The sequence below is a fragment of the Arachis hypogaea genome, chromosome 10 (assembly GCF_003086295.3).
Source record: "Arachis hypogaea cultivar Tifrunner chromosome 10, arahy.Tifrunner.gnm2.J5K5, whole genome shotgun sequence".
Lineage (NCBI taxonomy): Eukaryota > Viridiplantae > Streptophyta > Magnoliopsida > Fabales > Fabaceae > Arachis > Arachis hypogaea.
Window position 1 is genome coordinate 101,893,481 of NC_092045.1, and position 7,409 is coordinate 101,900,889.

Sequence of the window (7,409 nt, forward strand, 5' to 3'; positions counted from 1 at the left end):
AGCCTATCATGCTCCGATCTATTCCTTCTTTTTGTATGAATTTGATAAAAAAGACTCCAATTCCTTTCACACCCTAAAGAAGCAGATGCTTGGCTAAGAATGCGAACTGCCATATTTTGTAAACATGGAGCAGAACCACCAAACAACCTCCACCATTCATCTACAAGTTACAATCCCATAGCTCAAGTATTAGTTATCAAATTAAGGAAACGAAAACATAAAATAAGATATTATTACCAGGTTGAAGTTTTTTGCAGCTCGAAAAGCTTCAGGCCTATCAAAGCTTTCCTTTCGATCTCTGTATAAGTGTATTTCTTTCATTGCCTCAACTGAATCTAAATTATCAACCTTGCAATGCAATGTAACAAGATTAAGTAAACCTCACATGACATCAGGTGCTTCTCTATAACTTTCATCAAAAAAGCAAGCATGATTCAAGAAATAAGCTGCTGTATGAAGATTTTTTTTCAAATATTTGTCCCATTTTGAGTTGATAATCTCTGTGTAAGGTTGATATGTAGTCTTACTATGCTTGAACATTTCTTTGATTCCATTTTCTGGCGTCAGCATACCTTTATAAACAATTCCCAATGATGGTTTATCATTGCCATCTACCAACCTCATCAATTTAATCAACGGACTCACAATTTTGCATGCAGTAAAACAATCATCCCAAAATTTATTCTCTAAGATAATTGCACTCACAGCTCTACCATTAGCACTTCCTTTCTAATTTGTGTCCGGTAAAGTGTGTATCAACAACCAATTCTTATAAATTCAATTTGCGCTCAATGATACTCTTCAATGTGATGAAGACAGTGGCAAAACAAGTTACACCTGGACGAACAATCTTCTTCTAATCAGTTCTTTGTCTTAGCAAGGACAAGAACACCACGATAATCTTCGAAGCACGTGTTGCAAGGTTAGAAATATGTGGCATGCTGCTTATATCTTTTAGAATATGATTCAAGCAATGAGTAGCACAAGGTGACAAGTGAATATTTTCAAATTTCTTATTAATAAGTGATGCGTGAGTATCTTCTCTATCGTTTTCTAGTAAATTTGCATTCAAATTGTTGAGTTTGATCAAAATTTAAATATCTTTTAGCCACTATGGATGCTACTTTGAGTTTTGTACAATTCTATTTATTTCAGGTAGCATTCGGATGGATTTGACGGAGTTTTATAGCAGAAAAGGAAGAAAGCAAATGATGTTATCAATCCTAATCTTCTTGCACTCAAACGGGAATAACTTGTGCTACAGAATTTCAATTGACGTGATTCTAGCGGCATTGGAAAGCTAACTTCCAAGGCTTTCCAACGATATATAATAGTGCAAATTTTGCCTCCAGCAACCTCTGCATCCTCCACGTTGAACTTGGTTTTTGCCAAGTTCAGCGTGGATTTGAGAACTCCCAGGGAAACACACGCTGCCTATTCCACGCTGAACTTGGGAAAACTGAAGTTCAGCGTGGATTCAATGGAACACGCTAAAGACGCCACTGCCTCCTCCACGTTGAACTTGAAAATTTCCAGGTTCAGCGTGGATCCTGATAATACCAGTGGTCCCCAATCTTCTTCCAAAGGCTGCACGCATAGTTTAATTAATTTTGATTACATTTGTATTTTATTTTAAAATAGAAAAAGATATTATTTTAGTTTTAGAAAATAAATTTTTAAATTAATTAGGATTAGATATAAAGGAGAAAAGAAACTTCTCTTCTGGGGAATTCCATCCCATCCCAAAAATTCACAGTTTACCATAATCCTAATTTTCACTCTTTTCCATGAGCAACTAAACCTCCACTGTTAAGGTTAGGAGCTTTGTCTATTGTATGGATTGATTCTGTTCCTTTTTTTTCTATTTAATTTATGTACTTATTTATATTTCAAGAATTGTTTTTGTTCTTTATTTTATGAAATTGGGTAGAATGGAAGTATGACCCTCTTTCTAATTAAGTTCTTGTATAACTTGGAAAAGCTCTTTACTTGAACAACAACTTGAAAACATATTCTCCTAAATTTCTAATTATCTGGATTTAACGAGATACATGACATATAATTCTCTTATATTTTGGTAATTAGGATTTTTGTGGCATATAACTAGAATTGAACTTCACCCTCTAATTGGAATTAATTGACCAAGGAATTGGCGGTTGATGAATTTTAGAGGAGACTAAAACGGTTTAAGGAATTAGGGTTTTGTCATATATAGTTTGCCAGGAATTAAATTTTGCATGATTAAAATAAATTAATAAGAAAAGTCAATCCGGAAAATAGATAACTCTGAAGCCTTAACTGCTTTCTCCATATTTTATTCCCAACTTATTTATTTGTCTGTCTTCAGATATTCTGAGTTTCTTGTTTAATGCTTTTTGAACTCTCAAACACCATTTTTTGTTTGTCTAACTAAGTAAATTAATCAACCATTGTTGCTTAGTCCATCAATCCTCGTGGGATCGACCCTCATTCACCTGAGGTACTACTTGGTACGACCCGGTGCACTTGCCGGTTAGTTTGTGACTGTAAATTCCGCACCAATAAGCCTACCAGTAGCAACATAATTCGTGGCATTATCTATCACTATATGAACAATATTATCAGGTCCAATCCATTCAATCACCTCCGAAAACAAGTCACACAAGCTTGAAGCATTTTTTACCACATTTGAAGCATCTACAAATTTCACAAAGCACAACCCTTTCGAACAATAAACCAAAAAATTAATCAACGTTCTTTGCCTTTGATCTGTCCAACCATCATCCATGAGGGTATATCCAGTTTCTTTCCAACCAGACCTATAGTTATCAACAACTATTTGACACTCCCTTTTGAGATTGACTAATAAGTTAACCCTCAGCTTATCATAAGAAGGTCTTTTATAACCAGGTCCAATGCCAGCAACACCATCAAACATATCTTGAAAAAAGGGTGACATAACCGCATTGAAAGGAATCCTACACTCCAAAAGCCATCTAGCCACTCGCTTATCAACTTCATGAAGCGCCTCTTTGTTTTAAAACACACTTTTCAGACTTGGTTGACTTCCCGGAGTTGTTCTTGGTGCAAACATAGGAGGAATAATGGTTTTTGCTTTCTTTTTTGGATCGCCTCCAATCATCTCCTTAGTTGGTAACTGACTCGGAGTTTGTTGTTCTTCTTGCACTATTACTTCATCAATTGCATCCTCAATCTCATCAGTACCCTTTTCATTGAAACTTACTTTCCTTTTACTAGTTTACTTTTCTGAATCTCTTTCAATAAACCTTCCATTTGTTTTTCTATATCATACCGGACCTTAGAACACTTCTTAATGTCTCAACCTATCTTCGCCAACTGCTTTTTCATTTTATTAATTCCCCCACCCCCAAAAGTACTCAGACAAAATAAGCATTGGTAATGCGGTTTTCCCTTTATATTTTGTAAAGCAACATATTTTCAAGCAGGATCTGTTTTCACCCGAACATTAGAAGTTTGTGATTGACTTTTGTTAGATCCGGGAGGAAGAGAAGGTTCATTGGAAGCAGAATTATTTTCAGCATTATTATTCCTAGGTAGTTCTTGGTTGATACTCTCATCCATACCTAAACATTACCAGCATTCCAATAATGGTTTTTTTTCAATTTCTATATCTCAACAACCCACTCTAACCCAATAATCTCAAGTTCACAACAAACAATATCCAAAATTATTCAAAATTATTCATAATTACTCAACAAACAACAAAATCCAGTTCAGTAAACAAAGCAAAATTAGTTTAGTAAACAACAATTATTAAACAACGTTCACAGTTTAGTTCAACAGGATCAGTTGAATTAGTTCACAGTTTCACGCTTCACAGTTCAAAGAAAAATAAAATATCAGTAAATCATAGATCAATATCACTATATCAGTATATCAGAGTTCATCAGTTCACACTTCAATCACTTCAGTTCACAGAGTTTCACAAAATCAAACAACTATTCAATCATACTCATCAGGGAGATAGAGACATGCAACAGTTATTCAATCAAACAATCATATCTAAAAAAATTACCTAGAAGCTCGAAGGCCCCTTTAACAGAACATGCAACAGGGAGACAGTGACACCGAGTGACCAAGCAATGGTAGAGCACCTTCAAAGGAACGATGGCTGCTGCGCGATGGAGGTGGCTATTTGAAGGAACGACGGCTGCTGCGTGATGGAGGTGGCTATTTGAAGGAACGACAGCGGCAGCACGAGGTGGTGACTAGACGAAGGTGACGGACGACTAGACGACGAGCTCGATGAGATTGGACAGAATCCCTGTCGTGTGAGAGTTTGAGAGAGGCATTCTCACTTCTGGAAGTTGGAAGCTCGATGAGAAGGGAATTCAGGATCGAATTAGGGATTTAGGGCTAAGCAGAGGCTAAAACGGCAACGTTTGGCTGCCCAGCCAAAAAATTGGCTAGGTCACGGTTCGGTTCGACCGACTAGTTACCAGCCGGTTCACCGGTTCAATTGTGATTTTCAAATTCTTCGATTTTATTGTTTGCCCGAGTCGCCTTTTTGTGCGGTTCATGATTTAATCGGTTCGACCGGTCGGTCTAAACCGATTTTCAGAACCTTGCTTGTAACCGTTACCAAACTTCTCTCTTTATAACTTTGTGCATAACCTCTTCGGTTTCTCCCACTAACATCATTATTTTTTATAATTGTGAAATTCTTGTATCATGTTAAGATGAGAAAGAAAACTGCCACTCGAAGAAGTTCGCTCTCTTAACTTCCCAAAATCCTAGAGAAATCTAAAGCCTTCTCACAATCCAAAGATCCTACCTTTACTCCTTCCCCTACTCCGTCACTCTCTCTACCTCGTACTGATCCAATGGCAAGAACAAAAACAACTCCAAGGTATCTTTCATCTTCTAAGCCATCGGCTCCACAAAGTGCTCCCTCTCGTCCAAGCACTTTGAAGGGGAAGCGTCCTACTGTGGAGGAACCCACTCCTGAGCCCTCAAGACCAAAGCCAAGGCCAGCTCCTCAGTGTCCTCAACGAGGTAAACCTCACACTCCTCTTCTTTTAGTGAAGAAACCTCTAAATGTAGACCCTTTTGAACACAAATCTCATTTTATGAACTCTCATTCTAACTACAACCCTCATTATTTTCGCTCTGGCATGAATCATGATTTTTACTATGGTGTTGTTGTTTACTGACCTCTTTGCCCTACTTTTCTGGCCGACTTACCAAATCTGAAAAAGAAAGGTTTTGTATTTGTCAAAAATATTGAGTTTCTAGACTAGAATCATATTTTTAATATAAAAAAGCCTATTTATCCTGATTTGGTACATAAATTTTATGCCAATATGACCTACCATGAGGAAACCATTCATTCGTATGTGAAAGGGCGTGAACTAGTGTTGAATAGTAAATCTATTAGTGACTCCCTTGAATATACTGATGTTGGTACTTGTGCTTACGCTTCTGGTAAATAGGATGAAGGGTTGGGTGTGTCTTATCAAGATGCATTGGCTCATGTGTGTGAAAATATTTTTCTCATTGATGGCCTCACTCTTAATCATAAAGCTCTTGGTCCTCTTCGAGCTCAACTGCACCGTATTGTGAACCATATTATTTTACCTCAAAGTGGCTCCTATCAGAGGGTGTCTTTTTGTGATACATTGGTTTTGTATGCTATCATCACTAAATCTAAAATTTCTTTTGCATACTTAATGATGAGGCATATGTTTAATTGTATAAAGAGTGACAAAAAAGTGTCTCTCCCTTATGGCATGTTTTTAACCTACATTTTTTAACAATTTGGTGTTGATATTTTCAATAAATCATATGAAAATAGACACTTTTATCTAAAAGAAGGCGGTTCAGTAAAACAACAAAAGAAAGAGGCAACAAGAACTAAAAAGGTTGTCATTGATGATGATGATGATGATGATGATGATGATGAGTTAAATGACATCCTCCTTCAACTTCGGAAACTTCATCTTCAATTGGTCACAAATCACTCTTTTATAGAGTTATCAAAGATGTTCTATAGGAGTTTGTAAACCTGTCCAACCATCTAATCTCTACAAGCCAACAAGAGAGGAAGCTTGCGGCGAGAAATGAGAATGCCCTCAGAAAATCAAGAGACAGAGTGGTTGTCCTTCTGAAGTATGTAAACAACATTAATGGGGATGATACCATGGCCATGGACTAAGAGGAACCGCTTGTTTCTGAGGATGATGGCTCGGATGCTTGAGGATGTCTCTAGTTATTGATTTCTATTTTATGACTCTTTGTTGGTTGAAAAAAATTTTAAGTTTTTTTTGGATACTGTTTTATATTTTGGATGCCTATAAACCTTAACAACTACTTCATTTGCACTTATTTTCATTCAGATTATATATTCCTCTTGTGTTAACATGTTTTTGCAGGTTTGCACTACTTATGCTTTCCTCCCTTGTGATTATTTTTGATAAATGCATGTTTTGGTATGATTTGGAAAATGCTCAGGATATTTTGTGGCTGAATAAGATATTTATTTGAAAATGAAAAAGTGTTTGAATGAAGTCTGAATACTCGTTGATCATGCATTTGAGTCATGATTCGGTACTCACAACTCAATAACTTTTCAATTAAGATTGAGAAAACAAAATGCTTGATGACTCCTTTTTGCTTGAGCTGCTAAAATTGTTGCATCACTACTGTTTGTATAAGCATGTGTATGGTTGTACAATTATATTCTCTGTACACATACATATGAACAGGAAACAAAAGAAGAGCACACTTTCAAGGGGAGCAAATCTTATGAAAGGAAGGGAGAGCACATCAAAACCTTTAGTATCATCAAAGGGAAGTATTTTAATTTTGTCTGTTTAAATTCCTTTGATTATATTTCCTGAAAATATGTTTGTCATCAAAGAGGAGATTGTTGAGTTATAAAATTCAATTAACACATTAATGATGACAAACATGATAAAGTTGGGTTAACAACCCAAATAGGTTTGATGTAAGGTTTTAGTGTGTCTGCCCAAAATGAATTTTTTTGCAGCCCAAAGAAAAGGAACAAAGAAATTAAGGTTGCTGAATGAACAAGGATCCACCAACCAGCCCAATGTCAACCAAGCTTTAGCGAATCAAACCTAAGCTAGGTTTCACATGTGCACTTCAGGTAAACACAAGATAGAGAGAGAGAAAGAGAGAAAGAGATAGAGCTTTATCTTCAAGCTCACAGACTAGAGAAGAAAGAAAGAGAAAGTTAATCAAGAAAGCAATATCTAATTACACTAATCTAAAGCATGTTAAGCTAAGTTAGAAGTTAAACGTGATTTATTTCTATTTGTATGCAAGCTCATTTCTTTAGTTCTTCTCCAACTCTTTACAACACTATTTTGGGATAAATGAAGAAAGTGGTGTTTGATCATCTCTGCTGCAAATCAATAGCTTACAAA